General features: G+C 33.6%; 1 long non-coding RNA gene across 1 annotated transcript; it reads right to left on the bottom strand.

The window, feature by feature from the left end:
- Positions 1-1,945: 1,945 nt before the first annotated feature.
- On the bottom strand, positions 1,946-4,572 carry LOC114190825. The gene is made up of 3 exons (XR_003605856.1): positions 4,232-4,572; positions 2,972-3,122; positions 1,946-2,678 (listed from the first exon to the last, which is right to left on the bottom strand). It is a non-coding gene; the product is annotated as an uncharacterized LOC114190825 (long non-coding RNA).
- Between the last annotated feature and the right edge of the window lie 21,406 nt (positions 4,573-25,978).

The raw sequence follows: 25,978 nt of genomic DNA, 5'->3' as shown, positions 1-25,978 counted from the left end.
TCACTGATATTGGTTTTATATTACATTACAAGTTTTATCACAAGGATTCGAGGTCCAAAACACCAAAAGACCGTATAAATACATTTAGTATGTTCAAGGAATACACACTCTCCCATACTCATTCGTTCTCTCTTGCTTTAAAGATCCAAATTGACTTGAGCATCAGATAGTCTTTTGCATATCTTCTCTTCTACTTCAACTCTCGATCAGGAGCATATATCAGGATTCTCCAATCCACTTGAATCTTGCCACCAATATAAAAGTTCACACGTCGAATCCCAATAGGAACAAAGAGAATGATCTTATTTGTCGTTCATATGATTTGAAGTAGCAAAATTTAAGAATTTACAAGTAGGACTATCTTTTGGCCACACTTTGAACCGATTAAAAGAGATGAAACTTTGAAAATGGAGGGAAAGAAAAACAAAAAAAATTGAGGAACGGCTAATATTTAAGTCTTTCATCCCAATTAGTTTAATTTAAATATGTTTTCCATATAAATATTTCATATTTTATTTTCTGTTTTTATTTTTCTTTAAATATGAAATTATTTATTTGAATTTTTATAATTATTGTCTTTAATTTCTAAAAACATGTCATTCGTGTTTTTACTCCTAATAATATCAACGTGATAACGGCAGCTATGTCAATATTTTCGTAATAGATGATGATAATATTAAAAGAACTAAATAAAATAATATTCAATTCTTGTTAAATTAACTAAAATCTTCTATACTTTTAGATTGTTTGATTGAAATCATTATTGTTGAACAAGTAACACATCATTTATTAGTTTCTCACGTGTTTACGTGTATCTATAGAGTTAACTAATACTTGTATGGAATTAACTTAATATCACAGTCCATATTTAACATATATCAAAATCAGTACATTATTGAAATAACACATTCTTGAATGGATATTGACCAAATGACACAATATGAAGTATATTGGACTCTTAAATTCACGTTCACCTTTAGTAGTCTTCTGAGGGAATGTATTATATGCTGTTAAGAAGTTAAAAATTAGTTTCAGATTCAAAGTTGTTTTTTTCATCTACTCAAACTGGAGTTGTATTTATCAAATATAAATTGGTCTATGTTAAACTAATGTTGAACTTAAAATGTGATCTTAACTTTCTGTGCATTATCACACACAAAACAGAAAAAAACAATATGTCCATTAATGTTCCTATATCAAAGTGCACACAATCCCTACAATAAAACACTTGTTACGGCTCAGCGTTCATGTCTTGCTAACCTTTTATAGTTGACTAATTGTTGTGCTCATGTCACCCCTAACATGGTCCATAGTCTCCTCTGTTTTTTTTTTGTACCAAAAATGTCCTCTGAATATTAGTGGCAACTGAAAAAAAAAATTACTCAAACTAATTGAACTACATACTTTAACACACACACACACACATATATATATATATATATATATATATATATATATATATATATATATATATATAGATAGAGATAGATAGATAGATAAATTAACAGATGGAAAGTGAAAACAAAATAATAAGGTCGTTGCAATAATAAAAAAGAAAAGTCGAATGGTTTGGCGGCTAATTTCTTTTTATGGTTTTGCTAAAAATTGTCATCAGAACATGGTTAAGAAATCTCTCAATAAAAATTTGTAGAAGATCTAACAGTTTCCTTTTTAGAAAGACTCCTTTGAGATGTGGTGCAATATTATAGGTTTGTAAGAAGAGGAGTACTAACATTATCTTAAACATATATCTCTTTTAACAAGTGATGCATTATTGTTTAAGAATTTATCAAAAACTAAAACAAAATAGCAAACTAAAGTTGTATTTTTTCAATAAACTTCATCTAATAACAGAGAGTGGTTTGGAGAATTTGTTAAAGGTGTGAATTTTGAAATAAATCCTGAAAATGTAGTGGAGAGGAGCACTTGTTTTTGAACTTTCAAATGCTGAAAGAAAATTGTGATGTCATACACTAACCTTTCACAGGATGGTTTTCTGTCATGAGTCATTACACTATGGATAAAGATATTATGGAAGGAATGCAACAATTGAGGTTTTGACTTTTTGGTGAGGTGCAATAGCTTTGTATAAATGTCAATAAGAAAATTTATAAAAGCATACATGACTATAATAAGGGACTACACAGAATTACACTTGGACCACAGTGCAATTATAGAGAAATTATTGTGTAGACAAGAATTATTTAATCTGACTAATCTTTATGTGACATGTAATTATATTTTGTAGTTTGTAGAAAGAATGTGTGACATGATGATTGGTTGGATTACATGAACTTGGATCATGTAATAATATCTTGCAGTTGTAGCATGTATTGAGTGATGATAATAGAATGGATGTTAATGTTTGGTTGTTGGGAAATATGCAGAAAAAGCAGGTTTAGGTGTTGGTGGTGTAATTGGTGGTTCTGTGGCATGTGCATGGCAGCTTTGCAGGTGCCAAAGAAGCATGTAGTTTGTTATCTGTGCTTTCTGCAGTCTCTTTTAGGTGGAACTTGCTTGGTGGCTTAGGTAAGTGATCTGGAATCTGATTCTATGGAGCCTCTGCCTGTAATTAATCAATCATGGAATGAACCAACACTGGACTCTGCTTTGGGAATTGGGATGACCCTACCAACTCTTTTTTAAGGCTGTCTCTAACTGTTCTTTTTTTATTTCATCTGTACCAAAATAAAAATCATGACTCAGATGAAAGTAACAAACAAGCATTTGATCACACCAAGCGTGTGGGGTCAAGAAATATTGGCACAGTATTTAAAGAACTGTTTTGCAATTGCAAACATAATGTTTGGTCATGTTTCAAGCATCTTTATTTAATCTGCTCTTTGTATGAAGGGTGCTGCATTCTTTGGCTGCTAATTTTTTTAGAGCCATGTTCATGGTTTACAGAGTTTGTTCTTACCTAGTTTTCAACCAGCTTTACAAATTTATAAAGTCATAAAGGTACATTTACCTGCTTGGGGGTTTTCTTTCCATCACAGGTGAAACATGGCAGAATAATTATACTGTTCTTTTCGCCTTTTGTGCAATTGAACGGACAAGTGATACTCCCCGATCCATACTCTACCATCTGCATGTTCCTGTCACCTGTAACTTCAGTTTCCCTGCAAAGGATGATGTCAACACTCCAAAATGCCCTTAGATTGAATCATTTGCTATATAAAAACTGTTACCTATTCTGTGATAGCCATGTGATTTTGGTACATTTTTATGAGTTGTAAACTATAAATACTTGACTACTCAACACATTGATCATTTGTTACAGTATTGTTTCAGTTTAATCACTAGGATTTTTTTCATTTTAACCAATAATCTCGTGTCCTCCTAAATACACAAACGTAAAAATACTCAAAAGGGAAAAACTTTATCCTTCACATTTGTCCTACTCAACTCGAACAAAATTGTTTCTAGTGGAGGATATTTACAATCTTTACCCTAAAAAAACTGCCTTAAGTTTATGTTGCTGCTAGCTGTATATTTTCGGTTTGACTATGTATGTCATGTCTTAGCCTTGGACTACATTATTGTAATACTATTTTTTTCACCTATTATTTTACCATTTCTCTGTACTCATACTAGATAGTGCAACTGTAAGAGAAGACTCTCAAATCAGATTCAGACGCAAATGATTGGATGAGTAACAGTGTTCCATCCAATCATTCCGCTAATAATTTATTTAATATATCAGTATTACCTAAAAATGAACTAGATCGAAACTTGGTGAGATTAAGCTTTATGCTGGAAACAACTCATGATTGTGATCCCAACAAAGCCTGCCCTTTGATATTTGTGTCTTACGAAAGCGTGTGCTTTTCCATGTGATTAATGTGAAATAACAACAAAAAGTTATGAAGAATCTTGTGATAGTCTTCTCATTACACCCGTTAATCCACTTGCCTTTCTTCAATCTCATAATTCTTTTCTGATTCTGTAGTGTTAGTTTTCTGGAATCAATTAACCACCTGGTAAAAATAGTTTGTCCTGAACAAATAACATGATTCTGGAGAAGAATGAAGAGATTGTTCCCCAACAGAACACAAGCAAGAAAAATCTAATTATGCTGCTTAGGTCCCAAAGTCAAACAAACAAACTATAGTTTATCAGCAAAACAACACATGAACAAAATAAACTGTAGATGAGGGGTAGGAACTTAAAATTATGAGTTATAACAAGCACCAGAAAGTATACACGATAACCAATTACTGCTACATACCCGTTTTATGCAATACTTCTTTGGTCTTCAATTGCCTCAGAACTTGCTCAAGAGCACGACATCATAAGGAGACTGATCAAAGGAAAAGAAGGTTGTGTATGTATGTAGGAGTGGAAGAAAATAGTGTCTGCTTTTGGTTGGTTGCTGAGGGGAATGAAGCCTGGTCCGAAATCACCCAGAAGAGTTACGTCTGAGACTACTTACATGAATGATCTCGAACCAGACGACATTCCCCTCAACTTTTTTATGTATTTATGGCAGACAGGGAAAGTGTGGGAGGTAGGGAAGAGAAAAAAGAGAATATGAGAGAGAGACAGATGACTAAAGTTTTTGATATGGCCATGCATTATTTTTTCATGGGGTCCTTATTATATACGTAAGTTTCAGAACAGATTCTTGTTTCTTCTTCTCTCATTTGGCCGTTGAGGAGATTCTTTCTTTGCTCACATGATTTGAAGTCCACTTTCTACACTACCCCTAACTTGCTTTTCACACGTAGGATTTTCGTTTAATAACAGGAAGCTGTTTCCATCAAGAATCCTCCATTCATATAAAATATGGTTTTTTTGTTTCACAAGTTAACATTTTTCGTCTGCAATCAAGTTGTTTGATTAATCCATCTACTTTGGAATTTGCATTATCAAATGACACCCAGTTAAAATTGTGTGTGATGTTATTAGAAGGCTAAAAACTCGACCACATAGTTAAAGCAAACGACACCCTTTTCACCTACTTAGCTAGGTACTGAGTCTAACAAAACTAGTACTGAAACTGGAGGCACATTATACCCTTATGGGTGTTACAATCAAAGTTTTGATATTCTTATATTTTTTATTCTTTTGAAGGTTTTGACCTTGAGTTTATACTCTGCTCTCAAGTAAAGGATTTCCCTTTTGCTTGCCACTAGGGTAAAGAGAAGATAGTGATGGACTTCGATGGGGATCCATCACACTGCAGCAATATGCCAAACTTGAATAACAAGTTTAATAAGAAAAAGTCGTTTAAAGGTATAATAAGCATATATGTACAAAGACATGAGAGAGAGAGAGAGAGAGTAGATTTTGTAGCGAAGAAAAGAGGAACATAAAAGTCGCAAAGATTTGTATTAATGTTGCCTTTTGTTCCAACTACTTTGTGACATTGCATCAGACCCTCAAGTATTGTGCCTTCTTAGAATGTAATAGTGTACCAATATGTGACAATAGGTATCAGCATTCATAAATGCGATATTTAGTGTGTTTATATAATATTATATATTATTACTGTTAATGTTAATATGCATAAACAAACAAAAATCGAGTTCCTGCATTCCAATAAAGTAGACATAAAAATATTGTACTAGTTTTTCAAACACTGGCCTAAATTTTTTACTGCCAACAGTCACCTGAGATCAGTCCAAATCTGACATTTACAAATTTTCATTTAGGGTACATTTTCTTCAAATGTTAAACACCAATTCTCAACACATGATTGTTCCTTTCGGCCAGTGTTCAAACTTCAGAACTCGGCAATCTCCATTTTATGTCTTCATAATTAGAACTTAGAAACATATAATAAGTGATTTAAATTTGAGATGAAACTGAAATAAAACCAAACTTGAATATTTAAAATTTTTTTACCTAGACTTTTAGGTAGACGCGCCTTGGACACATCCCACATACAAATGAGAAATTGTATCAGATAAGAGAATTTGGCAAAGTTTGAAACATGTGTGATCCAGCTAAGTGAAGTTAGTACACCATATATTCCTGTGGACACGAGTCTTCCCAATGGATTTTTCCCCCATCAAGTTCATTATCGAAACAAAGGTCACTGAATATGCTAAAGACGTTTCTCTAATACGACCAAAACAGTGTCTGGCCCGGAAATCTCCACAATGTGAAGGAAAACACATACATGAATAAAGTTTAAACAGGAGAAGCTCTTAAATTAAGACAAGATTTAAATTCAGTATCTGATTTGTTCTTGTGATATTTGTTTGAAGTCTACCTCAACTAGATATAAGACCGTCTCATAGTATAAAAAATTGGTACAAATCTCTCATTTTAGATACTAGTTTTGTAAGATTAAATTAAATTTAAAGTTTACTTCTTAATAGTATTTTGTGTTGTGGGTATCATTGTTCTCAAAAATTGAACTTATGATGACATACTCAAAAAATAAGGCTATCTACTGGGAAGTATGAGAATGTGCATTAGATGTGTATATTGTTAAAGATGTTGATGTAGTCAATTACTGAAGATATTAACACTTGAATTTTGTCCATATTTTAAGTCAAAATGAGCTTTTGGGGGGCCAGCAAATGTCCGAAAATGCTGGCAGAATAAAGTTTCCTTGATATAACTTCCAAGAGCTAATAGATAAATCTAACACCAAACAAGCCCAACAGAAAAAGGTGGATGAAATCATTACTCATACGCAAATTTATAAAGAAACCATTCCCTAAATGACCAACGAGTCAAAATGCCTCTTCATTCCACATTTCCAAGTTTCTTCAACCAGAAAAAAGGTCTCAGATTTTAAAATTCTGCCAGAGGGGACAATAATTGAGACACTCCTCCAAGAGAAATTTAACTGGTGGAAAAACCCTTTAGGGATATATTTTTCCTCTTTGTTTTAGACTATCCTACTGTGTGGCGGCTTACGTTATTACATTGACCTTCTACCTATAGAAATGCGTATCATCAATCACTTCAACGTGTTAAATCTTTTACTTTTTCCTTTGGTTTTTTTTTTTCTTTAGTTTTTGGTTGGTTTATCTAAAAGCTTTTCCCGGAAAAAGTAAACACGTCATTATACAGTTGTTCTAAGCTTCGGTGATTATATTATGTGGTTATTAATGTTGTCGTGAATTTTCCCCATGGTCAACAAAGTTTAGCGCCATCATTACGTTTGCAAATTCAGTTTCTTCAATGGCACAGTCAGATCAGAATTGTGTTCACTTCATATGCTTTTCTCTCTTGTCAAAACTTGTATCCAATAGTTTTTAGGTAACGTTCTTTTACAAGCCATCCTCCAAACGCAACTGGGAGTTTATCATATTAATTTTTTTTGCACTTTCTAAGTGCATGCAAATGTACAATACAACTCAAATCTTGGTGTATATATATATACACACGGTATGAAGACAATTTAATCATATATAACATTGTTAAAGAACAAATTAGGTGATTATTTTTCTTGATCGCGTGTTAAGGTAGTATTGTACATTTGATGAAACCTCAGGCATATAAGCTAATTAAAATTATAAACAGGTTAATATATGCATTGTTTATGTATTTATTATCTTATCTAACTCAGGCATCACACATATTTCTAGCATATTTTTCCTCTTATCACTCTTGATTAAACTTTTTTCTTTTTATACGTAGTTACGTTCAAATTGTAAGGTCCACTTTTTCTACCCAAATTTAAAAAGGGTTGTCCCCATGTGAGTTGGTCCTAAGGGCTGGCCCAAAGGGAAAAACAGACCTTAAGTCTGCCCTAACCCTAACCCTCTTACTCACTTTTAGAATCTGCCCCTTTGTTCTAAGAACTGCAGCCGTTACTCTGCTAGGGTTTGGAATCGTCATCGCTTAGCAAGCTCAGCCTCATTCTTCCATTCCGCGTAAGTCTCTCCCAACTCAAGCTCTATGTTCATTTTGTCTCTCCCTTATGTTCTCAGTTAGAGCTTTCTAATGAGCTCGTTTTGGAACTTGTCCCACTGTTCCTTAAGCTATTGTCCTTCACTGTTCGAGTATCAAAGCCTTAGTTAACGTTTTCCAGGTACGGGGAAGTTAGGGCTTACTGTTTTATTTCGTGTTCTTATATGCTTGGTCTTGTTTCGTGAGTTGAATGTTGGGTGCCATTATAATCTGTGTGGGAGCTGTTAAAAACATGTTTTGGTCTGTTTGGATGCATCTGCTTGCGTGAATAGGGACGAGTTTTGGTTGTCTCGCCCAAGCGAGTACATCTCGCCTAGGCGAGATTAGTAGTAATTCCATGGCCCCTATTAGTGCGTAATTCCTTGAAATTCCTAGGTGGGGTTTTTCAGGGTTGTGCTTCAGTGGTTGGGACGTAATTCAATGGCCCCTGTTAGTGGGTGTCCATGGTGGTGCCCCCTCTGTATAACTAGGTAAGGATTCAAGGTAAGGTTGCATCCTGACACTCTAAGGAGTCAGTTAGTCTCACCTAGAGTGGACTGACTCCTGTGGTGAGAGTAGTAGGAGGCCTGAAATTCATTAAGGGCTAACCTTGTGGTGAGGGAAATTGATTCATTGTAACACCTGTAACACATAGCTCGAGGGTGAGCAGCTCGGGGGTGAGCAGAGGTATCCACCACAAGTGCAAGCATCCGCTGAATCCGACCAGGTTATATGTATCCGGATGAGTCGAGTCGCGTCTTAGTGTATTGCTTGAGAAGTCATAATATGCTTGGTTGATATGTGTATATGGAGTGGTGAATATGTATTTGATCGTGTGGATGAAAACTTTTATGCTCTAGCTTACCCTACTTTTATTGTTGTGTGTTCTATTGTGTGGTACTCTCTTTTGCGATGATCATCAACTTGTTGGTGTGAGCAGATGCGAGGAACACCCGTGTACAACAAGGAGGTGATGGTTCCATCGCATAGTCCGCTTGGACTGGACTTTAGTTCTTTGTGCTTTTCTTTAGGGCTTTGGCCCATGTATTACGACATGCTTTAATGCTCTATCTGTATCTGTGAGACTCTTCAATTGGTTTTCTTTCGGCATCGTGGTGTGCCTAGCTTTGTAGGGGTGGTGTTAAGTACCCCAAGACTGCGCTGTTGTACTTTTGTGTGTGGCGTTTCTTTTAATTACGTTTATAAATTAAATGGGATGTTACATTTATGGTATCAGAGCAGTTTGTCCTTAGGATGACCTGAGGTTGTGGGTTTGTCGTGCCTTGCGGGCGTAAGTAGTCATGTCTAGTCGAGTTTGTCAGTGAAACCAAAAGTTTTAGGAACAGAAAACGTCTTGATAGAGTAATGAGGGTGCACACTCATGACTAGATTAAAGGTTGTTTTCCTTTCTTAATTCTAATGGTTCGGGGAAAAAGGGGTGACAGAAAAAAAGGGGTTTGTTGTCTATAAGTGATAGACTGTTGCTTGGTATGATCTAGTTTGTCTTGCTGCGCCTCTGTGCTCTGTGTCTGATGTTTATAGAAATGAGGGAATGCAGATCCAATGTCAACTTGGCCTGCTTTCCTTTACAAGTGTTGGATGAGGTCTCTAAGACAACTTCTTGTCTCAGAGATAGGAAGTTGATGTGTGATGTATACCGTTGAGCAAGGAAAGCTAAGTTTGGGTTAATACTTTGAGAAAAGATGTTGGAGTTTAGCAACGATTGTACTAAGGGAGCTTCAAGGACAAGTTTGGGATCAAGTACCGCAAGTTTTCCAAAATGAGTTGAATCTAGAGGTTAAAACATATGGGAGATATCAGTGTATGCAAGTGTAACAATGTTTGAGGAAAATCAATCTGGTTCTACATTCCGGCAATACTAGAATTCAGAGTTCTACAGATACATGTGATGTTAAGAGAAGTGTCATTAGATATGCTTGTATGGCCATATCTAGTGTTTTCTTGGATCGGTGGAAGAGAAGCAATTGACAATATCCTGGGTTGTAGAAAATAATGAAATTGCTTGGCATCGAGCAAACTGAGAAAGATAAAGACCATGGGGGTGTAAAGAGACAACAAACCTCTAGTTGGAGGCTAAGATGGAGTAGAGCTTATGGATCAGTCAAGTGAGATGATGTTTCCTAAGTAAAGGGGAAAATGATATGTGGATAAAAAATGAAGTGGCACAAAGGTTTCGTACTAGGTTGGATAGTCAGAAGGAGATGATTGGTCTTTGGAGTTGATAGAAGGATGTTTCAAGGAAAAGTAGTTCATATGAGCAGAACAATTGACCTTGGGCTGAGACTAAGAAACCTAAGTGTTGGATCTTGTAGGAATGGCAAGAGCTAGTGGGGGCAAAATACACTAAAGAATGAAAGGAGAAGAAAAGTCTAAAGAAATTGAAATGGTGTATACGATAGTTGGTGCTGGAATGATTAGCATAAATGATCAAATTCGAGGATACAAGGTATAAAAAGTGGTGCTTGGGATGTGGGTTTGATTTTGTTTGAGATCGTATACCTCTTAGTGTCGGCCATATAGTAGAGGAGTCATGGGTGCCTACAAGAGGGAGTTGGGGTTGAGATAGTGGTTAGCTACAATGACGATCAAGTGAAGTTTACTTGGATGTGTTTCATGTTTCATGGTGACCAAAGGATTTAAATTCAAAGCAAATTTGAATTGTTTCCTTTGCAAGGTTGGGACATAATCTCGAGGGTGAATTGGTTGTTTTCCTAATCTCATTCTTAGGAGATGTGATCCCCAATGAAGTAGTATCCTTTGATTTAAAGAGACAAGTCAGTAGTGGTGTAACAAGTGTGGATCAAGTTGAAAGATGGGGGCATGGTGTCATGTGAATCAGAGTTATACGACGAAGGCAAGCGAAAAATAGATGCAATGAATCTCAGTGGTAGAAGAGTTATAGATTTATTCTGAAGTAAATATTAGAATTTTCGCTTTAGAATGGTGAAGTCCCCTTTTGCTTTTGGGTCTGAAGTCGAACTTGTGCTGATAGTTTCTAATTTGAGGCTTTATGCTGGGATTGCGAAGTAAGAGAAACAAACGAAAGAGTTGATGGAGACATAGAGTCATACACTCAGTATAATCACTAGGATGACTGCAAGTTTGGTGAATCTTTGAAAAGAAGTTGTGGTGTGTCAAGCCGTTCAAGGAGAGTATTGACTAAGGTTGGAGTGACTAATAAGGAATTTGGTTTTAAAAGGATAGATACATTGTTGAGAAATTGGAATGCTAAGGCTATCAAAAGAAGAGTTTAAAGGATTCTTCAAGTTTTATAACGGTCTCGAGGAAGGTTTCTCAACGGCGATTGCTTCCTTGTCATGGCGGACATGAAAGGATCGTTATTTTGAAAAAACAAACAAGTGACCTTATGTATGGATCAGAGTAGCGCAGCAGAGTGGTGGCAGGTGATGCTTAAAAATGGCAAGAGGTACGTGAGAAGAACTATCTTACTCATGACCTAGTGATTACCACGAAGACCAGTTCTTTAAAAACACCAAAGGTTGTGTTCTTGTGTGTATCGGGTAAAAGTGTACAATGATCATTCAGAGTTGGAAATGTGGGATTGCATAAAGGAAGTTGGACCAAGGAAATGAGGGGTGGTTGAATTATGTTTTCAAGTTAGGGTACCAACCTAGAAGTAGGGAAGTAAGAGTCGGTGTTCATTTCTAGGAGAGAATTCAAGATTTAGACTCTGGCAAGGTAAGAGTAAGAGTTTGTGGAGAAGTTAATGTCCAAGTTGGGAGGAGAAGAGGTGAAGAGATTTCAGTGGTCAAGTCATTCGACTAGTACGAAGGAATTTCTCAAAAGAGGTCAGGAGAAAAGACAAATCAGGCAATCTTAGTTGGAGGTGTATTGTAAAGCTGATTGGTACAGATCAAACTAGAGACTTGAAGTCAGGGAGAGTTATGGTTCTGAGGTTTCTGTAAAATGATGATTTCAGGTTAGGGGATTAAATGTGAAGGTAGGACGCCAAAACGATATGGTGAAGGAAACCGTTGAAGGTTTTAAATTGAAAATGGAATAACTCGGTAGGGAACTTTGTTGCCTTGGATGAAGCCAGCAAAGGAAGTAAGTGATGAGTTCAAATTTTTGCCCTCATTTAATATTTAAATTTGGGGATTTAATTGACTTTTCTGTGCTTAAAGATTGATTTAATTAGGATTTGTGATTATTGGATTTATTGAGTAAGTTTGGTAAAAGTGGCGTAAAAATTGATTTTAGTTGCATAAAATATTATTGGATATTCTAACGTTTGTTAATGCAGCTGGAATTTATTTTTGGTCAATAGTGTGATTTTAAAATATTCAAAGTTACAAAATAAGTCCAAATCAAGAAATTCTGAAAAAGAATAAATCAGGAGCTAAATGCACCCCCAGTTTTTACTTGCACACTCCTTTTAAAGTGGACCACAAAAACCTGTTCTACACCCCCAGTTTTCACTAAGTTGCACCCCTCCTACCACTTAAACTCCACTCAACCAGATCATGCCATGTGGCAATCCCCACTTCTTAAAATTAGCCAACCAAAGCAAGCCATGTGGCAACAATCCTTGCACTAACAAGCTGTCCAATGGAAGGCTGCCACGTCATCATCTTCATCTCCCAAAACCCTAACCCTAATTTTCTCCTCTCCTTCCATCACCATGGCAGCTGCCGCCACCATCCCCTCGTCGGCCACCACTGAAACTCGCCGGAAACAGCAGCAACCCCGCGTCGCACCTTCTCTGCACCACAGCAGCAACCAATCCGAACACCACCATCTTCTTCCATTCGCGCCGCCGTTTTCTACCACCATCGCAGCTCCGCGCACCACCACCACGAACCTGCATCTGCGCGAACCTTCTCCGCAGTGCCACCATCATCGCGACGCCATTTTCTTCTTCCCGCGAGCGTTCAGCCACTTCACGCGCAGCACACCTCCATCTTCTCGCGTAGAACAGCACCGCAACACCACCACAGGTCGCGCGCTTCACGCCATCTCCGTCAACCACCATGAGCACCGCAACTCCACCATTCACGTTCTCTGCACCTTGCGCATCGAGCTTCACACGCCACCATTGCAGCGCCGTCCATGCCACCATGAGCGAGAACGAACCATGGCAGCCACCGCACTCATCGGAAAACGGCAGCAGCTGCCGTCAGCCGCGCCGTCACGAGGGAGGGAGGAGGGTGTGAGAGTGAAACCCTAATTCTGGAGAGAGAATCTGCACTGCCACGTGTCAGCATCTGATAGGACAGTCAAACTGGTCAACTGGTCAACTCTGGTCAACTGGTCAAAGTCAGCAGTCAACTCTGGTCAAAACTGCAAATATGGTTAAATGAGAGGGGCAGAATTGGAAATTAGACAGGAATTAAGTTGCTAATTAATTAAATAAAAATAAAAGATTTTAGCAACTGACAGATAAAGCCCAAAGTCCAGTGGAAGCCTATATAAAGAGACTTAAGGGAGCAGAAGAGGGGGACACACAACTTACAGCTTAGACACTTAGAACTCTCTGGTTTTGGCAGATACCGTCTCCACCACATCTCTCATTCTTTCTTTTATTTTCTTTCTTTCATATCATCATGTATTCCATCAAAGCCATGGAGGGCTAAGCTTTTAGGGTTGATTCCACTGTAATTTCTTAAATGGATTCTGAGGTTAGATGAATTTATATGTTTTGTTATTTTGATTATTGTTGTGGTTTTTGTTTATCTATGTCCTTTGCTTCTTAATCGAATAGAAAATAATGATTTTAAATCTACATGCATGCTAATCATATGAGTTAAAAGGTTTTTAAATTAAATTGAGACTTTACTTTGATTTTGTTTAGAAACTTTCATTTGATTAAATAAGTTTTTGCCAATAATTGAGACTTTAATTTGATTAGAGGTAATTACTTTAACTAAAATTAGTCAAGACTTTACTTTGATTAATTAAGTTTTCTATTTGGTAAAGAAGCAAAGGAATAGACATGATTAGGCATAGTAAAATTAATTGAGACTGTACTTTGATTAAATTTACTATGGACAATCTAAACAATTCTCACTTTTAATTGAGACTGTACTTTGATTAAAAGTGAGGATGCCAACAAATGAATTGAGTCTTTACATTGATTTATTTGTAAATCAACAACAATAATTAATTTAACAATAATCTCTAGATAACCAATGAAGAATCTTATTTAGAAAAAACAGTGGAATTGACCTATTTACTATTACTGTGTTTACAATTTTCCGTGTCATTTTCTTTGCATATCAAAACCCCCCTATTTTATAGTTGCTAGTTTTAATTGCATTTTTGAGAATCAAATATTTGAGATCAATTCCGTATTCGTTGTGAGACAACTCAGGGTTATCTTAACCCTAACTATTTTCTTCACTACAAACTGGCAATACTGAAGTTGCTAAATAGTGATAATTTGATCGCCTAACGACAGCGATATCAGTAAGATGTTATGAGTGTCATTATGCGTAAAAGTGGTCGAGAGTGTTGATGGTGGGGCAATCAGCCAGAGCTCAAGAGTGATCAAGATAGTTGAGTGATTCTTAAAGGGGAGAACAAAGTGATATGAAGTGATAACTACATGTTTTAATTTGAGATTTGAAGTCATATGAGACTTTGATAAAAACCTACCAGAGGTAGCGGAGAGCATATGGTAGATGAGTCAGTATATCAGATACAAGTTAGTGGGGCAGGTATGGAGCAGCATTCCAATTTTAAAGTTAGAGGATTAGGAGTGCTTCGAAAGTAGTGACTAAACCAATCTACACAGTTGAACACACATCGCTTAGCACAGAGGCAAAGTTTCCAGTGACTATAGGTGTTGGAGTCGTTATATCAGTCGGGTTTAAGTGGTGGTTCTCAGAGGGTATAAGGAGAACATAGTTCCATCCTACCACATCGATGAATTTTCGAGGACGAAAATTTTTGTTGTTGGGGAGAATGTAATGTCCACTTTTTCTGCCGTAATTTAAAAAGGGCTGCCCCATGTGAGTTGGGCCTAAGGGTTGGCCCAAAGGGAAAAATAGACCCTAAGTCTGCCCTAACCCTAACCCTCTTACTCACTTTTAGAATCTGCCCCTTTGTTCTAAGAACTGCAGCCGTTACTCTGCTAGGGTTTGGAATCGTCATCGCTTAGCAAGCTCAGCCTCATTCTTCCATTCCGCGTAAGTCTCTCCCAACTCAAGCTCTATGTTCATTTTGTCTCTCCTTTATGTTCTCAGTTAGAGCTTTCTAATGAGCTCATTTTGGAACTTGTCCCACTGTTTTTCAGTTCGCGAAGCTGTTCCTTAAGCTATTGTCCTTCACTGTTCGAGTATCAAAGCCTTAGTTAACGTTTTCTAGGTACGGGAAAGTTAGAGCTTACTATTTTATTTCGTGTTCTTATATGCTTGGTCTTGTTTCGTGAGTTGAATGTTGGGTGCCACTATAATATGTGTGGGAGTTGTTAAAAACATGTTTTGGTCTGTTTGGATGCATCTGCTTGCGTGAATAGGGACAGGTTCTGGTTGTCTCGCCCAAGCGAGTACATCTCGCCTAGGCGAGATTAGCAGTAACTCGCCCAGGCTGCTTGATCGAACGGTCGCCCAGGCGACGAGCACCAATTTTGAGCGAGAACCCATCTCGCTCAGGCGAGGTGGTCTCGCCTCAGCGAGCGGGCGCGATAGTGCCTTTGTTCCTGACTCGAGCCCTCGCCTAGGCGGAGGGTGCTCGCTTGAGCGAGGCTCTTCTGCCTGAGTGAAGGGCTGAGTGAGGAGTATGTATGTTGACGAATTTCCTTGTTCTTGGATGTTGAATATATGTATGAATTTTGTATGCCCTTCTAAGTATGAATTGAGTGGCTTTGCATGAATAAGATGAATGATGAATTGTGATTCATGAGTTTTAACATGATATGAGTGTGCTTTTGGTATGGGATGATTCATGGAATTAAAGTGATGTGTTGGTATGGATTTGGCATGAGACATGAGTGAAGATTGGTTAATGAACGTGGCATGATGTCGGTATGAAACACACTCCTACTTTCGTGGTTTGAGATTGGTGAATGAAAGACATTGACATGGGATACAACGGAGGATGGAATTACCAAGGTTGGCATGGGATATTTACATATGTGTGTGTTGAATAATTACTTGTTTTGATAATGTTTTGGTCTGTGGTCAGTGCGTAATTCCTTGAAATCCCTAGGTGGGGTTTTTCAGGGTTGTGCTTTAGTGGTCGGGACGTAATTCCATGGCCCCTGTTAGTGGGTGTCCATGGTGGTGCCCCATCTGTATAACTAGGTAAGGATTCAAGGTAAGGTTGCATCCTGACACTCTAAGGAGTCAGTTAGTCTCACCTAGAGCGGATTGGCTCCTGTGGTGAGAGTAGTAGGAGGCCTAAAATTCATTAAGGGCTAACCTTGTGGTGAGGGAAATTGATTCATTGTAACACTTGGAACACATAGCTGGAGGGTGAGCAGCTCGGGGGTGAGTAGAGGTATCCACCACAAGTGCAAGCATTCACTGAATCCGACCAGGTTATATGTATCCGGATGAGTCGAGTCGCGTCTTAGTGTATTGCTTGAGAAGTCATAACATGCTTGGTTGATATGTGTATATGGAGTGGTGAATATGTATTTGATCGTGTGGATGAAAACTTTTATGCTCTAGCTTACCCTACTTTTATTGTTGTGTGTTCTGTTGTGTGGTACTCTCTTTTGCGATGATCATCAACTTATTGGTGTGAGCAGATGCGAGGAACACCCGTGGACAACAAGGAGGTGATGGTTCTGTCGCATAGTCCGCTTGGACTGGACTTTAGTTCTTTGGGCTTTTCTTTAGGGCTTTGGCCCATGTATTACGACATGCTTTAATACGCTATCTGTATTATTGAGACTCTTCAACTGGTTTTCTTTCGGCATCGTGGTGTGCCTAGCTTTGTAGGGGTGGTGTTAAGTACCCCAAGACTGCGTTGTTGTACTTTTGTGTGTGGCGTTTCTTTTAATTACGTTTATAAATTAAATGGGACGTTACACAAATGATATATTATCAATTTCAGTGAATAAAATATATTTTAGATCTCACATTTGATTATTTTTACTCCTTCTTAATATTTTTATTTATTATTTATCTTGGTCACGCAAAAATGTTTGACTATTAAATGTTCAATCGCACAAGTCATTTATTTTCTAGGTAATATAAAAACTTATCTTCTTTGATCCTTAATTTTTGTTTTATTTGAAAAACTTTTGTTTTGCTTAAACAAATTTCATTATCTCTCATCGGTTCGACTATTATGATATTTGCAAAGCTTTCAAAGATCGTCAAAGTATTTGTATCTTATCATACCCTTAATTATCTAATTTTCCTTGGTGCAATTTTATTCAATGGCATATCAAATTGTTTTATCTTTTATACAATTTTTAATATTTTTATTTGTTGTTTATTTTTATTATGTAAAATATTGTTTTGATGATTTTATATTATTATTTTATTTTCTAATTATTTCTCATAAATGTAATTTTATCATCGCAATTGCATAAAGATCTTTCATTTATTATAATATAAATTTACTCTATACGACTATGTTATCCCTTGGACTCGACAAGAATCACCCATAATCGAGTACATATCGACCTACTGAACCAACATGTATTCAATCCTCTCTTATCTTACTAAGTTAGCATTATACTAGGTAATTGAGCCCACGTATAATTGGGCCTATCAGACAATTGGACTCATAAGTAATTGGGTCACGGGTAATTGTAGCCTCTTAGTTGATTGGACTTTACAAGTAATTGGGCCTTTTGGCTCAGACCCATCCAGGTAAAGATATACAAAATATAATAATAAATAACACGTCACACGAGGTAAATAATTACGTTTTCATTAATCACCACATTAATTGCTTGTTTAAGCAGTTGACTAACTTGAGCATAGGAGTGTTTACTGTAGGCACAACCCTACTCGGTGTTAGGAGGACGAGTACCCAAAAGGAGAGAAAGGAGTACCCAGAAGAAGAGAGACGAGTACCTAGAAGTTGAAGGTCAACAATGCTTTTGGAGTCTCCACAAAGTATATTCGATCCCGTAAGAACAATTGGCACCCACTGTGGGGTTCACCACCTACCACCATATTTTGTTGACTGCTTTTATACTCTGACTAAGTCTTTTCATAACGCAGTTTGCAGCAAGCAAACATTGCCACCTAACCTCTTTGGCACTTCTCAACATCGGGCAGAGAAGGGAAAGTCCCTCCAAACCTTCATAAACAAGTTTGGAAAGGTGGCCTTGAAGATCAGGAATCTGAATCTTTATGTACTATTATCTTTTTTCTTGTGTTTCTTTCTTCTTCCTTCACAAATATTTTACGATTTTTACAAGTTTTATTGTTCTGTGAGTATATTAGTTCTTCTAAAGTGAAGAGTTATCTTTCTAACTAATTAGAAGTTAGAATTGGGTAAGTTCATTTGCAAGCCTCCATTTTAGGTTAAAATGGTGTGGTGGTTTCATGTTGTTGGATCCTACTTGCTTATGGCTCTATTAGGTTCCAAATGAGTCTCTACATGTCAAATATCTTTAGGCATATTCATATCGCTGCTATGAGGGTTTTTTGTAAGTAGAGTAGAATTTTCTCGAGTTACGCTTTCGAATAAAGTTTAAAAGACAAAGGTTTCTAAGCCAGTGATGTTTGTAATGTTATGAAGTGTGATGATGATGCATTTTTTGTTATGGTGATTTACTTATTGAGTTTTTAAAAAGCTTTTGTATGTTTATTTGTTTACTTTTTATGCAAATTTGTTGAGATGTGATGTGTGGTGTAATAAAGATTATAAATATTGTTTGAGAATGATCAATGTGATGAATGAAAAGGATACTAATGTTCGTATGGTGGGTTTTCTAAATCTGTTATGCAAGTATTTATGAAGAACTCAAAAAGTTGAGACCTTAAGAATATCAAGTGAATAGGGTGGATTTATAGTAGATAGAATTTATTCCAAAGGCTTTAAGAAAAATCTTTTGAAACTTTGGAAACGGTTTGAAAACATACGCATAAATCACCGATGTCTTTCAAGAGTGTGTGGCTATTGCACAAGGAGGGAGTTTTAGTTTTGCATTGTTAAATTGATTTATACCTTTTAAAATGATTAAGACAAATGCTTTTGAAAATATTCAAAGAGGAGAGGGCAAGCAGAACTGATAAAGCCAAATTGATAGAAAAATAAAAATGTTAACCTATTTTTCTAAGCATTATTATAAAAGAAGTAACTAAAAATCAATGTGTTAATCCATATAATGGAATAGGCAAATAAATTAAGCATTTAAATAATTGAAATATAATTTAACAACATTGTAGTCTTTAATAACATCAAATTATCAACCTAATTATAGAAGTAAAAATAATTATACAAAAAAATTGATAAAAAAATGATAAAATCAATGACAAAGGGAAGGGTTATTGTTGTTGAATTATAGCTCAACACACTTTGAGTCCAACTTAGATCTACTTACATGTGAATTAAGTGATTTGGATTCAATTTCATCTACGTTTACAATTATTGTATTTTTTTCATTTCAACCCGGCTAAAACTCGTAATAAGTTTGGTTGCTCATAAATTTAAACCTACTTTGAAACTTCTATTATTAGAAAGAAAAAATACTATCGAGAAAATTTAATGAAACACAAGTTATTTGAAATTAAAAAAAAAACAAGAAAAAGTAATTAAATTTGAATTCCCTGTTAAATTTTTGAATTATTTTTTTATTACTTTCAAAATACAAATATATTGGTGAATATTGATATTGATGTTTTAAAATATATTAAAATTATTTTTAATATACTAACATTAGAATATTTTAAAGCTCAGTGTAGTGATAACTTAAAAAACATAGCAGAGGATATGGAATAAACAAAGATCATTAGTTAAATTTTGTACATTAAATGAAAAAGGGTGTATTTAATAAATTGGGTGTAAATAGTAAATGCCTTAAAACTTAATATTTAATAACTGATAGCCCAATAGAAATTTGACAGCAATTACTCCGTGTACCCTAATGTTTTCTTTTTCACCTTTATAAGGTGTGTTAAAGACAAAAGTACCCCTATCTTGATATATAAATTTTAATATGCCTTTTCCTTTTTGAATACCATAGTAACTTATTACATTCCATAAGGCATCTCATATCATACGTAAGTCATCGTTGTTATTGTCTTTGTCATATCTATTATTGATTTGGTTGTAATTGGTAGTCTTGAGTTCATGATGTTCATTTTAATTTTTTTGGTTGAGTTGTGTTGTTTAGACATCGTTTTTGGATTGATTGATTTGTAAAATTTATGAATTACACAATTTATTATATTGTTATATATTTTCTAATCAACATGCTTTTAACTTGTAAATATAATATTAACGAATCCTAAACTTGATATTTGTGTTTCACAATACATAATTCAAATGTCAATTTTTCACTTTCAGATTGAATAATATAAAAATTAAAATATATATTTTGTAATCCAAAGTATATTGAAGGATTAGGTTTAGTGTGTGTTTCTTGATTAGGATGTATTTGGGGTAGGATGGATTTTGGGGAGAGTGTGAAGATGGATTTGAGTGGATGGATATATGTATTTTCTTGAGTGAATTTAGAGGATAAAGTGAATGGATTTGGAAATGAATTTTGCGAAAGTTAGTGAGTAATGTGATAAATTAAAAACCTTTTAATAGATAGAATTTGAAGATTACTAAAATACCATTGATGGTAAAAATATATGAAATGATTTTTTGATTAGTTAAAAGTATTAAATTTTTAAAAATATTATTTAATAAATTTTAATAAAAAAATTAATAAAAACATAAATTACATTAAATTATTATTATTTCTTTTATAATAATTACTATTATTTGAAATATTATTATTAATTATTATATACACTATTTTTATTATTTATTGTTATATTTAATTACTATATATTATTTATTATTATTATGTAATTATATATAATTTAATATATTAATATTATATATTTAATTATTATACATATTTATATATTTTTATTATTAATTATTATTAAATATATATATATATATATATATATTATTACACACACTACACAGTACACACAACATCGGTTACGTAATCAGTGTCACTCTAACACTGCACCGGTTACATAACTGGTGTCACACACACACATCACCGCACTGATTATGTAGCCAGTGAACAACCACCTCAAAAAGCACCAGTGTGCTCCCACTCACACCACCCAATCTTCCCACCCCACACTAGTTCACTCATACCCACACCCAAACATCTTCTATTCTTGACACTCACACCAATGCATGTTGCAACTTCATAGTCGGTTCACCTTAAAATAACACCAACACTCACCTTCAAACTTGAATGAGAGACAAACATGGGAATGTCCAGCTCCAAACCCTTCCAAGAACATTCACAATCACACACGCACAAAGCTTCCCATTTAATGGCAAACTTCAAACCCAACCAACCCAAGCAAATTCAAATAGGAATCTTGAATATGGTTGTATCACGAATCTTCAGGTAGAGCAGAAATCTTGGCATCGAGAAAAGGAAGCTAGGAAAAGACGTAGCAGCAACTAGTACACACTCACGTGCTTGGTCAAAATTATCCACCTACAAGGTTAATTTGGTAAAATAAACGATAATACTATCAAATCGTGGCATATCAACGAAGATGAAATATGGAACCCATCCCGCAAATCTGCTCTTGCAAATCAATGCACATCCCCTCTTGCAAATCAATGCACATCCCCTCAAAAGAACAATCGATTGTCCACAAATCCATTCGTACAAATCAAGGCAAATAGTGTGATCCATGCATTGGAACACTGCGTTACAGATATCAATAGGGCGGGTAGAGTACAGGTAGTAGCTCCCCCATACCCTACCAATAGGATAAATATCTATCTCATACTTGTACCCATATTCGTGCAGGTATCCATTATGCGAGTATCCACATATTTTTTTAATATTCACAAGTATCCACGGGTACCCGCGGGTATTTACAAAAAAAAAAATTAATATTTAACAATATATTTTAACCATAAATTCAAAGAAAAAATACAATGCATAACATTTATAAATTTCACAAATAACTCGTTTAAACCGTGTTGAATGACAATTTACAATGAAATGGAGATTTTTAAAACCAATTGATAAAAAATAACCCATTCAATTTCAATGTGTTAATGTTTTAATCATGTTTTTTTTTTTAATTTAAATTAAAATATAGCAGGTACGGGTATCCATGGGTACGAATACTATGATACATGTATCTGCCTCGTTAACATGCAAGTATAAAAAATACATGTAGGTTTTATCCACGAATATTTGCAGGTACGAATATTTTTGACATCCCTGATCTACTATAACTACAAGAAATCAAAGTACTATGGATAATTCCAATTTACCCTTACTTAAAATTTTGACACGTGTACATACTTTTGGTTATTTGGTCATTTTGCATCCCAATACTATCTAATTTACTAAAACGTCATTCCTACTTTTTCTGAATATACAAAAATGCCACTAATAAATATCCTTCCTACCATCCACTATCTACAAAAATGTCGCTATCAATATTTACAAAAATGTCACTACGATTATTATTATTATTATTATTATTATTATTATTATTATTATTATTATTATTATTATTATTATTATTATTATTATTATTATTATTATTATTATTAGATTACTTTTTTTTATTATAATTGTAATATTATTATTGTTACAATTATTAATATTATTATTATAATTAATAATATTATAATTATTATTTTTATTATTATTAATGTTATTTTTTTATTATAATTATTACATTAATAATAATATTATTATTATTAAATAAAATTGATATTATTTATAATAATAATATTTTTCTTATTAATATTATTATGATTATTACTATTATATTTTTGTTTTATTTACTGTAACAAAAATTATTAATATTATTATGATTTTTTTAAAATAATTATTATTATAATTATAATATTATTATATTAATTTTTATTGCCATTATTATTATTTATATTGTTATTTTTGTTTTTAATATTATTTTTAATATTAATATATTAATTTTATACCTCAAATCATTATAATTTTTTTAATATTGGGCAGCTTTTAAACTAAAATGGACAGAAACAATTGGACCTTACAGTAATACTATCATAATAATTATTATAATAATATTTGTAATAATAAAAATAACAATAAAAATATTATTATAAATAATATTAGTATTAACAATTCTAATAATAATAAAACAATATTAATAATAACAATAAAATTAATTGTAAAAATAATCTTAATAATAATAATAAAATAATAGAAAAAAATAACAAAAATACAAAAAATATTGAAATAATAATAATTATAATAATATTAATAATATTAAAAAGAATTATAATGATTTGAGGTATAAAATGAATATATTAATAATAAAAATAATAGAAAAATAAAAATAACAATATAAATAATAATAATGACAATAACAATTAATATAATAATATTATAATTATAATAATTATTATTTTAAAAAAATTCATAATAATATTAATAATTTTTGTTACAGTAAATAAAACAAAAATATAACAGTAATAATCATAATAATACTAATAAGAAAAAATTATTATTATAAATAATATTAATTTTATTTAATGATAATAATAATATTATTATTAATGTAATAATTATAATAAAAAGAATAACATTAATAATAATAAAAATAATTATTATAATAACTATAATATTTATTATTATTACAATAGTTATTATATTCGTAATAACAATAATAATATATTATTATAATGAATAAAATAATAGAAAAATAATTATTATAATTATAATAATGTTAATAATAATAATTACAATGTAGTAATAATAATAAATTAATAATAATTATAATATTATTAATTATAATAATAATATTAATAATTGTAATAATAATAATATTACAATTATAATAATAAAAAATAAAAAGAGTAATCTAATAATAGTATTAATATTAATAATAATAATAATAATAATAATAATAATAATAATAATAATATAATCGTAGTGACATTTTCGTAAATATTGATATTGACATTTTCGTAAATAGTGGATGGTAGGAAGGTTATTTATTAGTGGCATTTTTGTATATTCAAAAAAAGTAGGAAGAACGTTTTAGGAAATTGGATAGCATTCAGATGCAAAATGACCAAATAACCAAAAGTATGTATATGTGTCAAAATTTTAAGTAAGGGTAAATTGGTATTATTCATAGTACTTTGATGTCTTATAGTTATAGTAGATAGTAGATAATAGATAATTTATTAAAAAATTATAAGATTAAAATTTATTACAATTTAAAATTGTAACATCTCATTTAATAGTATAAAACTACTAAATAAAACATTATAAAATCCATAAATTTAAAACAATGTGATTATCCAAAAAAATATATATAACTATAATAATAAAATATACCCAAACGAACTTTAAATAACATTGGTTTTTCAAAAAGAACAATCTCTTATATAGAATAACAATTAAGAGCCTAAAGAACTACTCAGCGACATCTCTGTCTTCCACCAAAGGTGCATCATCACTTAACTCCTCATATGCTCACATCGTGAAGTGATTATCGCAAAAGAAACAAACAAAACAAAACACAAGAAACACAAAAGAATCAACAAGGTAAACTAGTGTGCAAAAGAATTATCTTAAGACAATTAAAGCATATCAAATATAAGTTAAGCAATGGTAAAACACAATAAATCATATATGCACACAAACAATTGACATTAAACTCAATTGTCGTGATGCATGTTCTTGACATAGGAATTCACTCGAGGCGTGCTCTTGTAGTAGTACTTATGTTCTGCAGAGCCATAGACAAAGGAGTTATCACCATATTACTCACAAGGCTAATCCCCTTCGTGTCTAGGACTAAACAAGTCTAGTGGTTAGAATCTCTTGTGACTCTCACCACATAACCCACTTTAATCTACATGAGAGTGAATGGTTATAAGAGTTTAGGATGCCCCATTACTGAATCCCATACGTCAATGCATACACTAGACTTACCACTACTAAGAATTTCTCTTTGAAATTCCTTAAACACCTTCATCATTATACATGCTCACAACAACATTTTGCTCTCAATTAAACACAATCACAACCATAAACATACATAAGGTCCATTGTAGATATATCTCAAACAACTAAAGAAAAGAAAAACAAAGCCAACATACAAATTGGAGCTCAAAGGTGGCACTTGCGCCAAACCTCTCGCAGAGAGTGGCATTCAATGATAGTTTTGGCGCTCAATGTTACTCTTCCAGCAAAAAGGTTGTATTGAGTGACACTTTTCGATGCTCAATGTACTGGAGCTAGAATGCTCAAGACTTGTAGTACAAAGATGACGCTTAGTAGTGCCTAGGGATGGCAAAACAGGTCAGCCCGACCTGCACACCCCGCCAAAAATAGGTCACCTAGGTTGGCCTGCCATTGTAAAACGAGCCAAGAAATGCAACCTATCCCGCCATAGGACGGGCCGACAGGTTGGCGTCCTTGCCTGCCACTTTTTACTTTTATTTTTATTTTTTTAAAATGTTTATTTATAATATTTGTTTGTTTATATATACTTATAAAATAATATTTAAAGCATATCTAATCATACAAATATTTTTTAAGATTTTAATTGATCAATTAATATTTTTAATTTGATAAATTAAAATAATTTTTTCATTTACATGTTAAATTACTTTATCATAACTAATAATTGGAACTTAGTTTGTAAGAGTTAATGATTTAAATTATAATAGTATGCATATTTACATCTTTAGAAAATATAATATAAAAAAATAATTTTTTAATTTAAAAAAATAAAAAGAATAAAAAATGGGCCAGGGATGGGCTAGGCGGGTCGGGTCAAAATGGGTTAGTAGGTTAAAAATGCCAACTCAATCCATCCCATTTTCACGGGCAAACCCATCAAGCCCAACACATTTTGCCACCCATAGTGGTGCTTGCTACCGCTCAACGCCAAAGCATTCATAAAATAGGACGCTCAGAGGACTGAAGCTAAAATGCTCCCAGACTTGCACAATGAAATTG

This window comes from Vigna unguiculata, chromosome 7 (assembly GCF_004118075.2).
Source record: "Vigna unguiculata cultivar IT97K-499-35 chromosome 7, ASM411807v1, whole genome shotgun sequence".
Taxonomy (NCBI): Eukaryota; Viridiplantae; Streptophyta; class Magnoliopsida; order Fabales; family Fabaceae; genus Vigna; species Vigna unguiculata.
This window is presented reverse-complemented; position numbering and strand designations above follow the sequence as displayed.